The 17,011-nt window shown below is 36.8% G+C and overlaps 1 pseudogene; it reads right to left on the bottom strand.

The window, feature by feature from the left end:
- Nucleotides 1-2,437: 2,437 nt before the first annotated feature.
- On the bottom strand, nucleotides 2,438-15,762 carry LOC140852165 (uncharacterized; annotated as a pseudogene).
- Nucleotides 15,763-17,011: the final 1,249 nt, after the last annotated feature.

Here is a 17,011-nt window from a genome sequence, read left to right as displayed (position 1 = left end):
CTTAGAAAGTTTTGGAAAGAGCTTCAAGGCAGATCGGACTGACTTACACAGACCTCTTTATAGCCCACCACAAGCATGATTGGCCCATTGATTGGTGTCCTCACTTACCCCAAAACCCAAGGTTTCCTTTTACAGCCACACATCCTTTTGCTTTCCTAAGGTCTCAGTAGCTGCTAATTGGTAGATTGGCCATCATTTCATCTGCATGAGTCCGTTGGTTTCTTTTTTATTCCAGCCTTTTCATTTAGAATTACACTTCTATCTTGTTTCTTTAAAAAAAAAAAATGACATTGGGATTCTCTTCTGTTTTCTCGTTCAATTTTCTTGCTTTTATTATTTCATGCATGCTTACGGTGTCACGGTGAAAGTGCAAGAGCACCTCCAAAGTGGAGAATTTTGAAGATCGATCTCTCTTTTTAGCTTTCTTATCTTCTCCTTCAAAACACACACACACACACACACACACAGACTCGCGCATGCACATGCACACGCACGTGTGGAGAGAGATATTTATTCTTATTTGGAAGAGTAGCTTGCATGAGGGGCATTTATGCAATTAAACGGCTAAGATAGGAGCCATGGGGAGTCTTCAAATAGTGGTGGCAATTGAACAAGAAATAGTAGGACTTTGTGCACAGGAGTCTCATTTTATTGGAGTAATATTGTCATTCTGACAAAACCCCAGTTTTCCCGTCCTTAATGCACTATTGGCCAGGTTTAACAAGGACAAAGAGCATGCTGGATATCAAGTATAGGATCTGTGGCATTTGCTTAAATTGTAAGTGCTTCGCCGGCTCTATATGTAAGCACAGTAACCTTGAGTCTGAATCTACGTTGTTCTGACCTCGTTCTGTTGAAAATTTGGATAGGTTTATCGTTTTCTTTTTATCTTTATTATTAGAAAATACTAATGGAACACTCTATGAGACATTGCTATGGCCTTGGACCGACAACATTTCTATGAACTTTCTGGATCTGGCAAAAATTTGATATATATAATCGGCTTTGTTTACACAAAAGGCGTGTAGTTTGTATTATATATATAATGATTGTTATAACATTTCAATGATTGTTTATAGCAGTTTCAGAGGCCTCCCTCTATATTTTTATATAATAATAAGAAAATTTGTTGATGGCTTTTGTTCAAACATATTAACCCAGTGTATATAACTGGAAGATGATTTAGATAAATGTTGAAGTTCCTTTAGCATGCTAATGCTACTAGAAATTTCATTAAATCTTCAAACAAACTGTGCTAGAACTACACGCTGTTGGTGCCATGTATAACTTGTGGATGGTGACAACATCCAAGCTCACCTTTCTTATAGTCGTTGATCACTATACAGTTACTTTTTCCGTGTAGTTTCCTAGCACTTAAAATCTCTTTAGCACTGTAGTCCATTTTTTATGAAAGCCAAGATGTGCAGTATATGAGCAAAACAAAAGATAAATAATTCATGCTTTATATGGTTGTATTTTGGATTTTTAGCTTTATCTGATTTGTTATACTACTACTGCTGCTGCTTCTATTATTACCGCTCATATTATTGCTATTACTTACTGTTGTTGTTGCTACCACTAACATAATCCCTAAAATAAAGCCTAGCTTTTGATTGGCTTTTTTATTGATTCTTAATTGTCTACTTTATTATCTCTATCCCTTAAGTTTTTTCGTTTCCTTTACTGAAATTTGAACCAGCAAGCTCTACTTCTCCTTCATTACAAAATCAATTCTCCTTCATTACAAATAATTTTTATCGTACAGCATTTCTAATTTCTAGTTGGAGGATTAAAGAACTGAATGTCAAATTTTAGTCTCTTGATCTCAAGAATTTTAACGCTTTATTTTAATAATAGTATATTTAAAAACTAGCATAAAGTTGATGGTATTTTAATACAGAGTAAATTATAAAAATTTTTCTGAGATTAGAAATAAATTACAATTACATCCAATAGTTTGAAAATCTATATTTATTTTTATGAGGTTTACTTTTATCTAACACTTTAAATCATAATTTAATAGAATGTTAATCAAACCATTAACCTTATATGGGACTGAAATACCACATCAAAAAAAATTTAAAAAATGGCTGAAGTAACTTTAACATTTCCTCACTGGCTCTCTACCTCCAGCATGCTCTTTGCTCCACCCTCGATCTCCTCTCCCTCTTTCCATCCACTACATCCAATCTTTTATCTCACATCCACCTTACCATGACTCCCTCACTGTTGGCGATAACCTCAAGCCTCTCCACACCAGCCTCTTGCACCACTATGTACTCTACAACTTCAACTCATTGTGCATTAACGAGTATACAAGTCTCTATGGGTAATACAAGAACCTAGCACCCCCACCGACTAATATTAAGATACCCATCAGCAAGCTGCCTGACGATACCTTCGAGCCTAGCCCCTCGCTGGGGATCCAAATTTCAACCTACCCCAATGATTTGGCAACTCTACCATATTCTACAAGTCCATTGCTGTTGTTGAGTTCCAAGGCCACCTGCTAATTGACCACTTTGCTGTCAATGAGGACAAGGATGATACATACACCAACCTCTAGATTATCAAGTGGATGAGCTTGTTCATACAACCACAGATGATAATAGTAATCAATTTGGTGATGTTTGTGGTGTTATTCTCGCAGATTGTGTATGGCAAGATCCCACGATGAAGCAAGTTGATGGATGGCTTGTTATTTAGCTTTTTGGTGCTAGTCCATATGAACCCTTTCTTCCAGGGCCTCATGGAGAGGAGGGGGAGGGCCCCCTACCATCGTCTACATTGGGTCAGCCTCCTTTCCATCACCTTATTGCTGTAGTGGGTTTCAATCAGCAACCCCCTGGGAGGGGCATTGAAATGATAAACAAATGAGCCCAAATAGATCAAAGCAAATGCTAATTAAATCTATTTTTTCAACATTTATTTCTATCTTGGGAGGCAACGGTATTTAGAAATTGAGTAGAATAAGTTAGCACCACTTGCAGTTTCGGGTGGTAGGAGGAGGAGGAGAGTATGTGCGGAAGATAATATATATAGCTTAATCATGTAGACTACTGCCTTAGTTCTCCAATGGTTCGCCACCATGCTCCCAGTGCACATGATCGATCCCTCTTGTACGGCACACTACCATAGCCAGTATTGCATTCTTGATGGCTGCTGCCGCTTCTTGTGTGATGGCCCAGTCCATGTAAGAATCCCAGCCCACCAAAGTCCAAAATGAAAAAAAAAAAAAAAAGAAAGAAAACATGGGAGAAGACTCCTGAAGGGAGTCTTCTTCCTCCCCTCGTCGGCTCCCAATCGGAGTCGGAAAGAGCCCCCTCCGGCTCTATTTAAGGAGGAGAACCCTCCTCTCTCCCTCTCATCGAAAAATCCCGAGGCAAAACGGCGGCAATCGCCGGAAAATCCTCACGGAGACCCATCCAATTGCTCGCCGGCGTCGGAGGTAAGCCTCCTCCCCTTCCTCTCTTCCCCCCTTTCCTTTCTGTGCCAGTGTGCATGCTCGCCGGTGACCGGAGTCGTCGGATTTTGTTGCGAAAGAACCTCTATTTTTGCCCGTTTTTCTTCGATTTTTTCGACGCCGGTGGTCACCGCCGACCATCGGTTTGGCCTTCCTCTCATCGTCGAGTCGCCCCCCTCCTGCCGACAGCCGTCCCACGCCGGCTGCGTCGTCGGTCGGAACTCCAACAAGGGGACCTCACGGTCCCCTGTTTCAGCCCAAAGGAACCCACGAGAAGAAGAAAAGAAGAAGAAGAAGGAAAAGAAAAAGAAAAAGAAAAGAAAACGAAGGAAAAGAAAAGAAAAAAAGAAAAAAAAGAAGAAGAAAAATAATATAATAATAATATAATAATAATAAATAGGATTTTCTCCTCTCTCTTCCATGAAAAAAAAAAGAAAAAAAAGAAGAAAGAAAAGAAGAAAGAAAAATAAAATAAATAATTAATAAATAATGATATAAATAATAAAATATGAGAAAGAGAGTTTTTCTCTCTTTCCTCTCTCTCTTCAGCCTGAACTAGTATTTTCTCTCTCTAAAATTGGACTTTCTCTCTCTACTTTCTCTCTCTAGAATCCTCCCTCTAGATTATTTCTCTCTCCTAAGATTTCTAAAATTTTGAGAAGAATGATGATAAATTTAAATGATCTCATGATAGATTTTTGATCTGTAATCGTCGGACAGTACACCGACATCCACTTTGATCAGATCAGGTATTTTTAGATTTTATTTCTCATGATTTTATTGAATTATCCACATGATAATCTTAACATGATTTGATCTGATCGATCGAATTTGTTGAATCATATTGTCTGAAGAATTCAAGATGAGTTTTCTCTCTCTAGAATTTTCTCTCTCTAAAAATTTCTCTCTCTAAAATATTCTCTCTCTTGATTGATTCTCTCTCTAAAAAGGTTAGTGAATGAAGAAATTTTTTTTAATAGTCTTGATCTGATTCTAATGAAGAACCCTGATCCATGATTGTCAGACAGCGTACTGGCATCCATCTTGATCAGATCATGAATCTTTAGATTTGATCATCCATGATTTCGATCTCACCATGACTTGATTTGATCATGTTGATTTCACCACTAGAGATATTGGATCAATCATAATATTGGATTGTGTTACCTGATCAATTCGAATTGTACCTCATGAATTTTCTCTCCTCTGATTTTCTCTCTCCATTTGATTTTATGAAATCGATGAAGAAACCTCAATCCTATCACTTCGAATTTGATTTGATTTGATAGTCAAACTTTGGATCATTTAGGTTCTAATTAGATTTCGATTAGATAAAATTAGATGATCGGACCCAATCTAAACTGTTGAAATATGGTATTCGTATTCTTTCTAATTATTGAAATTGATTCTATATAGGATTGTGGATGTTTGATCATGGGATATCACGTTATGATCTACGAACAGAATTTTTGAAAGAAAAATTTATAGAATTATGTGGGTTTATTGGAATACGTTCAAGGTAAGTAATGTTTCACTTTGTCTAGATTTATCGATAAATTATAATGTATTTTTCCGACATAATTTGTGAAACGATTCATGAATTGGATGAATGGTATTTTATTATGAAAATATCTTATTTGAAATGTTATGATGAAGCATGATTGAACATATTGATTCCATGATGCATTATATTGATTGATTTCGATACTACATGATTTATGTTTTACTATCGAAATTAGAATATGAAATATGATTTATGAAGAATTATGATATAAGAACATTATGAATTGACAACCTGACTATGTAAAGGACCCTGCCAATGGGGGCATATATGTTGGCAATTGATTTATCCTGAGGGTTTACGTCGCTAGAGAGACCAGCGACAAACCGCCAGAGAGACCAGCGGTTCCGAAAGACTTTGCTGCCAGATGATTCGTAGCTCACCGCAAGAAGATACGCGGCGTTATGACTGTTGGGAATAGTATCCCAAAGCCAATCGTCAGCCTGTTGACGGTTGTGCTCCTTTTGTATTAGTACATGAATTATAAATAAATAAAAATTATTTTGGTATTTTTTCATCACAAATGTTTCATCTTCTAATGAACTCCTGTGTTGTGGTGAAGTCCTTAGGACTATTTAGACTCGACAAAGGAGGATTTGTCGTTTAGTCCTTAAACATGTTCGCGACCAAATGATACGTTGTTACCAAGGACGACAATATTTATCGAGCATAGGTCGTTGTGTGCCATATGGGTTGGTTGTCCTCGTAACCAAAGAGTGTGGAGACACTGGTATGGCATACAGGTGAGATGTAATGGTACATCTGCACTGAACGTGACCAACTCCGGAGCTATTTCTGCTGTCAAGATTTGCTCCGATGGGATATGGGTATAAATGTCCCTCCGACCTGAGACCGCCACGGTGACTTGCAAGCAACTCACTGCACTTAGGCACTGGACTATCTGAATTTTTAATTCAGTGACGGAAGGTTGCTGGGTATAGTCAAGTACTTGACTTGTCGGTGCGTGTGTCAAGATGGGATTGACCACTCCAGTTTAGGAGCTGTGTACAGTCGTGTTTCAATTTAGCAAAACCTTGGCCAGGGTAGTCCTAGTGAGGAGTCACAGGACTAATTGAGTTGAGCACGATTCGGATGATATCATCAGGGTTGACAGTTTAACCCTGAGTCATCCTAAACACATGGGTCAAAAGGGATGAATTATACGGTAACCATATTCACGTAGGTTCTGAATGTTGCGATTGCGATTATTCGACCTATCCGGTCGTCGGGTACCATTGCTAGATGGTCACTTCGATTAGTACAGAAATTGGTTCCTGTGCTACCGGCTTAGGTTCGAACCTGCGGGGTCACACACATTAGAGGTTCCTTTCTGATCTGATGGCTGATTATAAGTCTTATCTATCTGGGACTCTATGATTGAGAATTAGGATTATCTAATCATGAGTTCCACACATTTTGGGTACCGGGGTCAAAATTTTGAATTTCAAATTTTGAATTTGAAATTTGAACTTTTTGATCAGGGTTTCATATCGATGGTCTCTGATGCCTGATTGTCCATCAGATTTGGACTCAATATTTATGAGAGGTTTAATTAGTGATTTAATCACTAATTAATTCAATTTGATTGAGTAATTATTTTTGGATCAAGTCCAATTGAATTGGATTCAGTTTGGATTGACCCGATTAGGTTAAATGTTGATCTAATCGCTAAGGTGGTTTAGTCCCTGATTTGATCAGGGGTTAGGTTTAGTTAATTTCTGATTTGATTAAGATTTTATTAAGCCTAATTAAGCCTAATTATGTTGGGTTTAATTTGGTCTAATTGTGCTCAACCTATTTTAAACTAGGTTGGCTCAATTTGAATCAAACCACCTTGTTTTAAATTCCCTGCGTCACCCAACTTCCTTGCACCCATTTGAATTCACGAGAAGAAACTTCTCGTGAATTTTTCTCATGCAAAACCCTTCCCCACGTCCTCATTTGTGCACCATATGGATGGATAAAATAATTAGTTAGCCATTCAAATTCAAAGCATGTTTGAATTTGAATGGATAACTTATCACTTGTCCTTTCATCCTTATCCATTTTGTGCGCCACATTACTTACACGAGAAAAAGTTTCTCGTAAAATTTTTTCTACGCACAAAGAGCACGCCCCTTCTCTTCTCATGCCCAAAAGGATAGGGATAAGTTGGTTTTTGTTTGAATTCAAATTTGATTTGAATTCAAATGTGTAACCTCTTATCTTTATCCTCTCACGCGGATAAGACACGTTCGACGTTGTTTTAAAAAGAGGAAAAAGGTGGGACGTGCGTAGAAAAATTAGGAGAGAAACTTTGGGGCGTGAGGAAGGCTTCTGCGCAAGGTGAAGGTCCAAAACCTTCCGAGAGAAAAAGAAAGAAAAGAGAGAAAATTGGGCGCAGGGTTTTTGGTGTGTACCCTAGGGTTTCTACCTAGGGTTTGGGAAGTGAGATTGGTGTGCCACGAGTATCGTGAGTCCACCAAATTTCAGAGAGAGATCCATCAGCCTCTCAAGTAACTTTGCAGATGATCCGGAGCATCCGAGAAGTCGGCACACATCGATCGAAGGAGTTCGATCAACATCTGCCATCAAAAGGGTGAAATCACGAACTAGCATTCGTGAGGAGCTGATCAGACGGGAGCTTCGTGTGGACGATCCGCAGAGGCCAGACAGTTGGATGGCTGCGACGTGACGATCAGAGCCCTCCGACGGTGATCAGATTGCGGTGATCGACTACCCGCAAAAGGTGATGTGTTCTGAACACAGTACTGTAAAACGTTTACTGATTCAAATTTGAATTTCAAATTTAAATGCATGCTGTTGTATCATATTTAGATCCTAGTGTAGGGTTAATTAGTATTAATTAATGAGATTAATTAATAATTCCACTGTAAAATAGTAATTTTGAAAAATTTTAAAATTACCATTTTGCCCCTGCACTAAATTTTTGCTTCAATGACCCTGCCACAGAAAAAATATGGTCATAGCTCATGGTTGACGAAAAGAATTTAAGAACGAAAGAAATTAAATCTGGAAAGAAACTTGAATTTTCGAAAAAGAAATGAATTTGGCATGAATCATGTTGCATAATTGAAATTGATTTCGAATTGATGAACTATATATGCTTATTTTCTATAAATGATTATTTACTTAAATGCCTGATGAAATTTGTTGAGAAGTGATCATTGCTTACTGGGCTGTCTAACTCGTTATCTTCTATTTTACTGTTTTAACAGATATTGAGGAATTAAGATGATACAAGATATGAATGGAAGAGTGATCAGAAGCAGAATCTCTATACCTTTAATTTAGGTTGAAAGTCTTATTGAATTTGGTGTAAGGCCTATGAATCATTGTTGAATTTATTAAGATATTAAAGAAGAAATTTAGATCGTTATGTTTTGGATTTAAATTATTGACTAATTATTTTGCTGTTGTTTTAGGATAGCATGATAAGATGCCTTGCATGCTTATGGGAAGAGTTTTCTATGAGTATGCGGCGGTTGCCATGACCCTCGATTCAAAATCTCGGGTCGGAGGTGTGACAATTAAAGTGGTATCAGAGCATAAGTGGATAAATTATGAAACATAGAATCAGATATAGAATGGGTGTAAGTGGATAGACACCAGGGACATTATAGTGTAGATCTTTTATGATTGTAGTGGAAAAAATATTTAAAAATTTTGATTAAACATTGGGATTATGTATGAAAGGATCACAAGAGATTATAACATATAGAATTTAAAATATGATGGATGATCTATTGATCATGATATAATTAGTTAGATCTTGATCGAAAGTAATCACAAAAGGATTGACATAAAATTTTATTGTGCATTATGGTTATTAATTTGATCATTGGTTATTCAAGTGAATCGTAAGTTCAAATTCTATGTGAGAATAATACTATGATATTACTTCTAGTTGAGAAGTTGACTATTATTGACAAGATAAAGATTTGACGATAAAATATTATTCCAGGATGGATAAGAAAAATCTTTTATGATGCTTGTGTCACGCCCCGAATCCGGGACATAACACGGCCATGCTACCGAGAGATGGACCCACGATAACATGAAGCCAAAATTCATCTTCTTAAATATAATAACAGGTGTTCTCCAATAAATGTAATATAAAGTTTAATTTAATTATTTAATTAAACCAAAACTAGTTCAGAGTATCTAAATCCAGAGATAAAATAATTCAAGTCTTAAAATTCATAAAGACTACAATCCATAAACATAAACTGAATTCCTAGAGCAAAATTTCTAAACTTGCTTTGCTATCTTCAAGCTTGGATTCTCTTTCCTTCGATCCTAGCCTTATTTCTCTGTACATAAAAGAGAAAACAAAAAGAATATGAGCTACACTAGCTCAGTAAGTAGACTTTCGCTTCCTTACCGGATCAGGCATAAGTTTTCTATGATAATGCATCATTTAGCAAATAATAATTATTGTAAAAATAAATATTTCATAGAGCATATAATAAAAAAGTTATAAGCTCATCATGCATGCATAAATTATGTATATTTCACAATTATGAATCGTAAATCATTTTTATCATGTATTCATGTCATGTTTCAAAACATAGCTCACAGACATTCTTGCTAAGGTCACTATTATACCCGTGACAGGGCCATGTTTCTTAATCGACAGAGTTCTTAATTCATGTGCCAACTTTATACCCGCTGGCAGGGCCATGTTTCATGTGGATGCTAGCTCCGGATGTCGACCTTCCCGAAGGAATTCATTCATAGCCATCTGAGAGCCTTTGAAATCTTTATATCTTTTTCTTAAAGCATACATATATATAGATGGAAAAACAATGAAATTCATGCTTCATAATCATGCTATTTTCATAAGACATATTCATGAAATCAATGCTCATAATAAAACATGCTTTTTCATATCATATATGCTGATCCTTATTTTATGAAAAATTATGATTTTATCAATAACAATTCTTTGCATAAAAATATGATCATTTAAAAATAAATAAGGAGCATAAGATCTACTTACCTCGATCGTCCCGGACCTTTTAATATTCCTTAAAAAAATCAGACAGTCCTATTTAAAATATTAAATCATTAATAAATTTCATATTTTTAATAAAATTATATAATATAAAGAAGTGACCGATTTGATAATCAGTCCAATAAATCTCTCCCTTCGGCTCTAACCCGATTTAAGGTCATAGGTCCCTAAAAGTGAAGAAGATAGCCTAATAAGGGATTCATAGGATTTTTATTATTATTATTATTATTATTTTTTAGAGAGAGAAAGTAGAGAGAGAAAGTAGAGGAGAACGAATCCAATTTTAGAGAGAGAAAGACTTTAGAGAGGATGAGAGAAACTTTCTCTCACATATATATATATATATTTTATATATATATATATATTTTTTTTTTTTTTTTTTCTTTTTCTTTTTAGAGAGAGACAATAGAGAGAGAGAAAAAAAAGAGGGAAGAGAGAAAATTTTCTCTTTTCTTATTATTATTTCTATTATTATTATTATTATTTTTCTATTTTATATTTTCTTTGCTTTTCTTTTTTTTCTTTTCTTTTCTTTTCTTTTCTTTTTTCTTTTTCCTTTTTCTTTTCTTTTTCTTTTTCCTTTTTCTTTTCTTTTCTTTTCTTCTTTTTCCCGGGCTTTTATTGGGCCGAAACAGGGGACCTTGAGGTCCCTGTGCCTTGATCGGCCGATCAAGGCCATAACATGGTGGTGGTGGCCGCGGCAACGACCGACCCTCCCGGGTTTGGAGAGACCAGAGCCGGCGGTCGGCGAGACCGTCGGCGCTGGAAAATCAGAGGAAAGAGGCGGTGAATAGGGGGTTTCCTTCTCCAACTAAATCCGGCGACACCCATCGCCGGCCATCGTGCTCACAGGCACGGAAAAGAAGGGAGAGAAGAGAGGGAGAGAAGGAAGACCTTACCACAACCTCCAGTGACCCCCACCGGCGTGCAATCGCGGCGAACACGGGTCGAGGAGTCATGGCTTCAAACGGGAAAATCAGAGAAAATCTCCGCAATCGACGGCGACTGAAGGGTCTACCCATAGAGGAGAGAGGGGGGTTTCTTATAGGGTTCGTCCTAGGGTCTTTCAATGGCCCTAGGACTCCGATTCTTGATCGGAGAAGAGGAAGACTCCGATCGGGAGTCTTCCTGCTCTATTTTTTTTTTCTTTTTTTTTTTTTTTCGGATGGGTTTTGAGCTGGTTTTGGGCCTCAATTGGGCCGGATTATCACATTCTACCCCCCTTAAAAAAAAATTTCGTCCTCGAAATTTAACATACCTTCATTTTCAAATAAGTGTGGATATCTCGTCTTCATATCGTCTTCAAGCTCCCAAGTAGCCTCTCTCTCTTCATGATTACTCCAATGAATCTTTACGTATAGAATAGTACGCCATCTTAGAACTTGCTCTTTTCGATCAATAATTCGCAGGGGAAATTCTTCATAGGTTAGATCTTCATGAACTTGCAATGGCTCATACTTTATCACACTGTTTGGATCAGGTACGAACTTCCTCAGTAGTGAAACATGAAAGATATTGTGTACTTTGGATAAATCTGGTGGTAAGGCTAGTTCGTATGCAACATCTCCTACTCGATTTAAAATCTCAAAAGGTCCATATATCGCGAACTCAGCTTGCCATGCCTCCCGAACCTCATGACACCCTTAGTAGGTGATATTTTTAGAAAAACATGATTACCGACCTGAAATTCTAATTCCCTTCTTTTTCTATCTGTCCAACTCTTTTGTCTATCCTGAGCTGCCCTGAGTCTTCTCTTGATTAGATAAATTTTGTCTCTGACATCTTGAACTAACTCGGGACCAATTAATTTCTTTTCACCCACTTCATCCCAATACAGAGGAGATTTACACTTTCTTCCATATAGGCTTCATAGGGTGCCATCTGGATACTAGAATGAAAACTGTTATTATATGCAAATTCAATCAATGTCACATGATTATCCCAATGTCCTCTGAAGTCAAAAGCACAAGCTCTTAACATATCCTCCAGAGTTTGAATTGTCCTTTCAGATTGGCCATCGGTCTGAGGATGAAATGCAGTACTAAGCCTCAATTCTGTTCTCAAGGCATCTTGAAAACTTTTTCAAAATCTAGATACAAATCGTGGATCTCGATCAGATACAATACTTATTGGAACATCATGCAGACGTACAATTCCATCAATATACATCTGGGCTAACTTATCAAGCGGAGTGCCAACTCAGAAAGGTAGAAAGTGAGCTGATTTAGTAAGTCGGTCAACAATCACCCACACAGCATCGCTTTTTCTTGTTGTCCTTGGAAGTCCAGTAACAAAATCCATCGTGATATGTTCCCATTTCCATTCTGGTATCTCTAATGGTCTTAGCAGACCAGCAGGTCTTTGATGTTGGCTTTCACTTGCTGGCATACCAAGCATTGAGATACAAACCGAGCTATCTCCCGTTTCATTCTATTCCACCAGAAGAGTTGTTTTAAATCTCTATACATCTTTGTACTACCGGGATGAAAAGAGAAACGAGATTTATGGGCTTCTTCCAAAATTTTTTTTTTAGTTCAGGATCACCCGGTATACATAATCTGTTCCCAAAATAAAGAGTTCCCTCTGTATGTAGTCTAAACTCAGTTCGTAACTCTTTCTCTATGTCCTTCTTAATCTGACATAAATGAATATCACTTTGTTGGGCCGCTTTTATCTGTTCAATTAATGCTGGTTGTATCATTAAATTTGCTAACACATTCTTAACATCAGTACAAGTCACTTCAATTTGTAAATCTTCAAGATCCCTAAGAATTTGTTGCTGAAAGGATAGCAGAGTCATCACATTCGCTGAAGACTTCCTACTAAGTGCATATGCCACCACATTAGCTTTTCCAAGGTGATATTTAATATTTAGATCATAATCTTTTAATAGTTCAAGCCACCTTCTTTGTCTCATATTCAGCTCTTTTTGGGTAAATAAGTATTTCAAGCTTTTATGATCAGTAAAGATTTCACATGATTCTCCATATAAATAGTGTCGCCAAATCTTTAAAGCAAAAATAATAGCTGCTAACTCTAAATCATGGGTCGGATAATTCTGCTCATAGGCTTTTAGTTGTCGAGAAGCATAAGCTATGACCTTATCATTCTGCATCAACACACAACCTAATCCTTTCTTAGAAGCATCACTATAAATGACAAATCCTCCTTCATTAGATGGTAGGGTAAGAACTGGGGCAGATATCAATCATTGCTTCAGATCTTGAAAACTCTGCTCACATTCACTGCTCCATACAAATTTTGTTCGTTTCTGAGTTAAGCGAGTCAGAGGAATTGCAATTTGAGAAAATCCTTTGACGAATCTTCTATAATAACCAGCCAAGCCTAAGAAGCTTCTAACTTCCGTCACATTAGTCGGTCGAGGCCAATTTACCACGGCTTCTATCTTCTTTGGATCGACTGAAATTCCTTCCTTGGATATTACATGGCCGAGAAAGACAACACTATCCAACCAGAATTCACACTTGCTAAGCTTGGCGAAGAGCTTCTCTTTTCTCAAGGTCTGAAATACGATCTTCAAATGTCTCTCATGTTCCTCTATATTTTTAGAATACACTAGGATATCATCAATAAAAATAACAATGAATTGATCCAGATACGGCTTGAAAATCCTGTTCATCATATCCATAAAAGCAGCCGGTGCATTGGTTAGTCCAAAAGGCATTACTAAAAATTCATAATGGCCATACCTGGTTTTAAATGCAGTCTTAGGTACATCGTCCTCTCTAATTCTTAGTTGATGATAGCCAGATCGTAAGTCGATTTTGGAGAAAACTTGAGCACCCTGAAGTTGATCAAATAAGTCATCTATTCATGGAAGAGGATATTTGTTCTTTATGGTTACCTTGTTCAACTCCCGATAGTCAATGCATAATCGCATGCTTCCATCTTTCTTTTTCACAAATAACACAGGAGCTCCCCAGGGTGATGTACTTGGCCGGACAAACTTTTTATTCAAAAGTTCTTGCAGTTGATCCTTTAATTCTCGTAATTCTACGGGAGCCATCCGGTAAGGAGGTTTCGAAATAGGTCCGGTTCCTGGGGTGATATCAATTTTAAATTCAACTTCACGCTCTGGGGGCAATTCGGGTAGTTCATCTGGAAAAATATCAGAAAATTCCTTGATAATTGGGATATCATCCAGCTTTATCTTTTCCTTCTCGACGTCTATTACATGGGCCAAAAATGCTTTGCATCCTTTCTTAAAACTTTTCTTGTGTTCATAATTGAGATTATACCCAAAGATTGTTTGGATTCCGTATTATGAACTTCGCCTTGAAAGAAGAATTGTGGTTCATCTGAAATTTGAAATACCACTCTTTTTCCAAAATAATCAATATGTGCATGGTATGAAGATAACCAGTTCATCCCAAGAATAACGTCAAAATCATACATATTTAGCTGAATCAAATCTGCTGCTAATTTTTTTTCTTCTATTTGAATTATGCAATTCTTGAAAATAATGTCAGCAACAACAATATTTTTAAAAGGTGTGCTAACATATAATGGTTTATTTAGTTTTTCAGGCACACAATTCAAAGAAGTAGCAAACTTGAGAGATATAAAAGAGTGTGAAGAGCCAGAATCGAATAACACACGAGCATAAATAGAATTGACTGGGATAATACCTGTCACCACTTGATCATTTGCATTGGCCTCCTGCTGGTTTAAAGTAAACACTCGTGCGTTTCCTTTTTATTTTTGATCAACTGGTTTGTTAGATCTAGTGTCATCTCTTTTCTTATTTGGGCAATCACGAGCCATATGTCCTTTTTCACCACATAAGAAGCATGCTCCAATCCTCTTGAGACAAGGTCCATTGTGATTTTTTCCACAGTAAGAGCAGGATGAAGATTCTTTCTTCTTATCAGAGTTATTATTTTTGAAATTTTTCTGCTGATCCTTTAGATTTCCTGCTGATCTTGGTCTCTTCTTATCTCCTCTTTCTAGTTCTGCTCTTTTCAATTCAGATTCCACTTTCAAAGCTCGCTCTAGTACATCCTTGTAGTTATTGAAAATATGAGAAGATAGACGGGATCGAATTCTATATCTTAGACCTTGTTCAAATCTGTTAGCTTTACTCCTTTCGAATTCCATAAGCTGGGGGCAGAAGCGGCCTAGCTCATTAAACTTGTTAGCATATTCTAGCACCGTCATATCATCCTTTTGTTTTAAGGCTAGAAACTCATTTTCTTTTACCAACCTCATTGTCTCCGGAAAGTACTGGTCATAAAATATCTCTTTGAATTCTTCCCAAGTGAGCTGATCATCATTGTTCTCATAGGCAGCTTTTATTGCAGTCCACCAAAACTCGGCATTTTCTTTTAACATAGGGATGGCTAATCGGACCTTCACATTTTCAGGATATTGCAGGGCATCAAATATCTTTTCCATCTCTCGAATCCATGTCTCTGCAGCCATAGGATCAGATCCACCCTCAAATAGAGGTGGGTTGAGCCTTCTGAATCTCTCATAGTATGACTCCATAGATAATGTCGGTCGAGGAGCAGTCTGTGCCTACTGCTGAATAAGCTGAGCCACCACTTGACATACACCAGCAATGTCCGCCTGTGTGGCCGGTGCGTCAGGAGCCCGCTCAGCTGGTTGATTATCAGCTCCTCGTGACGTCAGTCTTGCTCCTCTTGCTCCTCTTGTCCTAGCGGCCATATTTGCCAAAGTCTCGCCCTCCCTATAGCTCATCGCTTCCTATTCAAATGTCAATCATTATTACGTTATTTTATAACAGAGTTACAGTACAGTTAATAATTTAAGTCAAAGTCTAACTATGCATAACCTAGCTACTCATGTTAGGTTTTAAGTTCTATCCTTGATTAAACCTATTGCTCTGATACCATAAAATGTCACGCCCGAATCCGAGACATAACACGGCCATGCTACCGAGGGATGGACCCACGATAACATGAAGCCAAAATTATCTTCTTAAATATAATAACAGGTGTATCTCCAATAAATGTAATAATAAAGTTTAATTTAATTATTTAATTAAATCAAAACTAGTTCAGAGCATCTAAATCCAGAGATAAAATAATTCAAGTCTTAAAATTCATAAAGACTACAATCCATAAACTGAATTCCTAGAGAAAATTTCTAAACTTGCTTTGCTGATCTCCAAGCTTGGATTCTCTTTCCTTCGATCCTAGCCTTATTTCTCTGTACATAAAAGAGAAAATAAAAAGAATATGAGCTACACTAGCTCAGTAAGTAGACTTTCGCTTCCTTACCGGATCAGGCATAAGTTTTCTATGATAATGCATCATTTAGCAAATAACAATTATTGCAAAAATAAATATTTCATAGAGCATATAATAAAATAAGTTATAAGCTCATCATGCATGCATAAATCATGTATATTTCACAATTATGAATCGTAAATCATTTTTATCATGTATTCATGTCATGTTTCAAAACATAGCTCACAGACATTCTTGCTAAGGTCACTATTATACCCGTGAAGAGCCATGTTTCTTAATCGACCGAGTTCTTAATTCATGTGCCAACTTTATACTCGCTGGCAGGGCATGTTTCATGTGGATGCTAGCTCCGGATGTCGACCTTCCCGAAGGGATTCATTCATAGCCATCTGAGAGCCTTTGAAATCTTTATATCTTTTTCTTAAAGCATACATATATATAGATGGAAAAACAATGAAATTCATGCTTCATAATCATGCTATTTTCATAAGACATATTCATGAAATCAATGCTCATAATAAAACATGCTTTTTCATATCATATATGCTGATCCTTATTTTATGAAAAATTATGATTTTATCAATAACAATTTTTTGCATAAAAATATGATCATTTAAAAATAAATAAGGAGCATAAGATCTACTTACCTCGATCGTCCCGGACCTTTTAATCTTCCTTAAAAGAATCAGACATTCCTATTTAAAATATTAAATCATTAATAAATTCCATATTTTTAA

The sequence above is a fragment of the Elaeis guineensis genome, chromosome 10, assembly GCF_000442705.2.
Source record: "Elaeis guineensis isolate ETL-2024a chromosome 10, EG11, whole genome shotgun sequence".
NCBI classification, from domain to species: domain Eukaryota; kingdom Viridiplantae; phylum Streptophyta; class Magnoliopsida; order Arecales; family Arecaceae; genus Elaeis; species Elaeis guineensis.
Note: the sequence above shows the minus strand (reverse complement) of the source record. Positions and strands in the feature narration are given on the sequence as shown.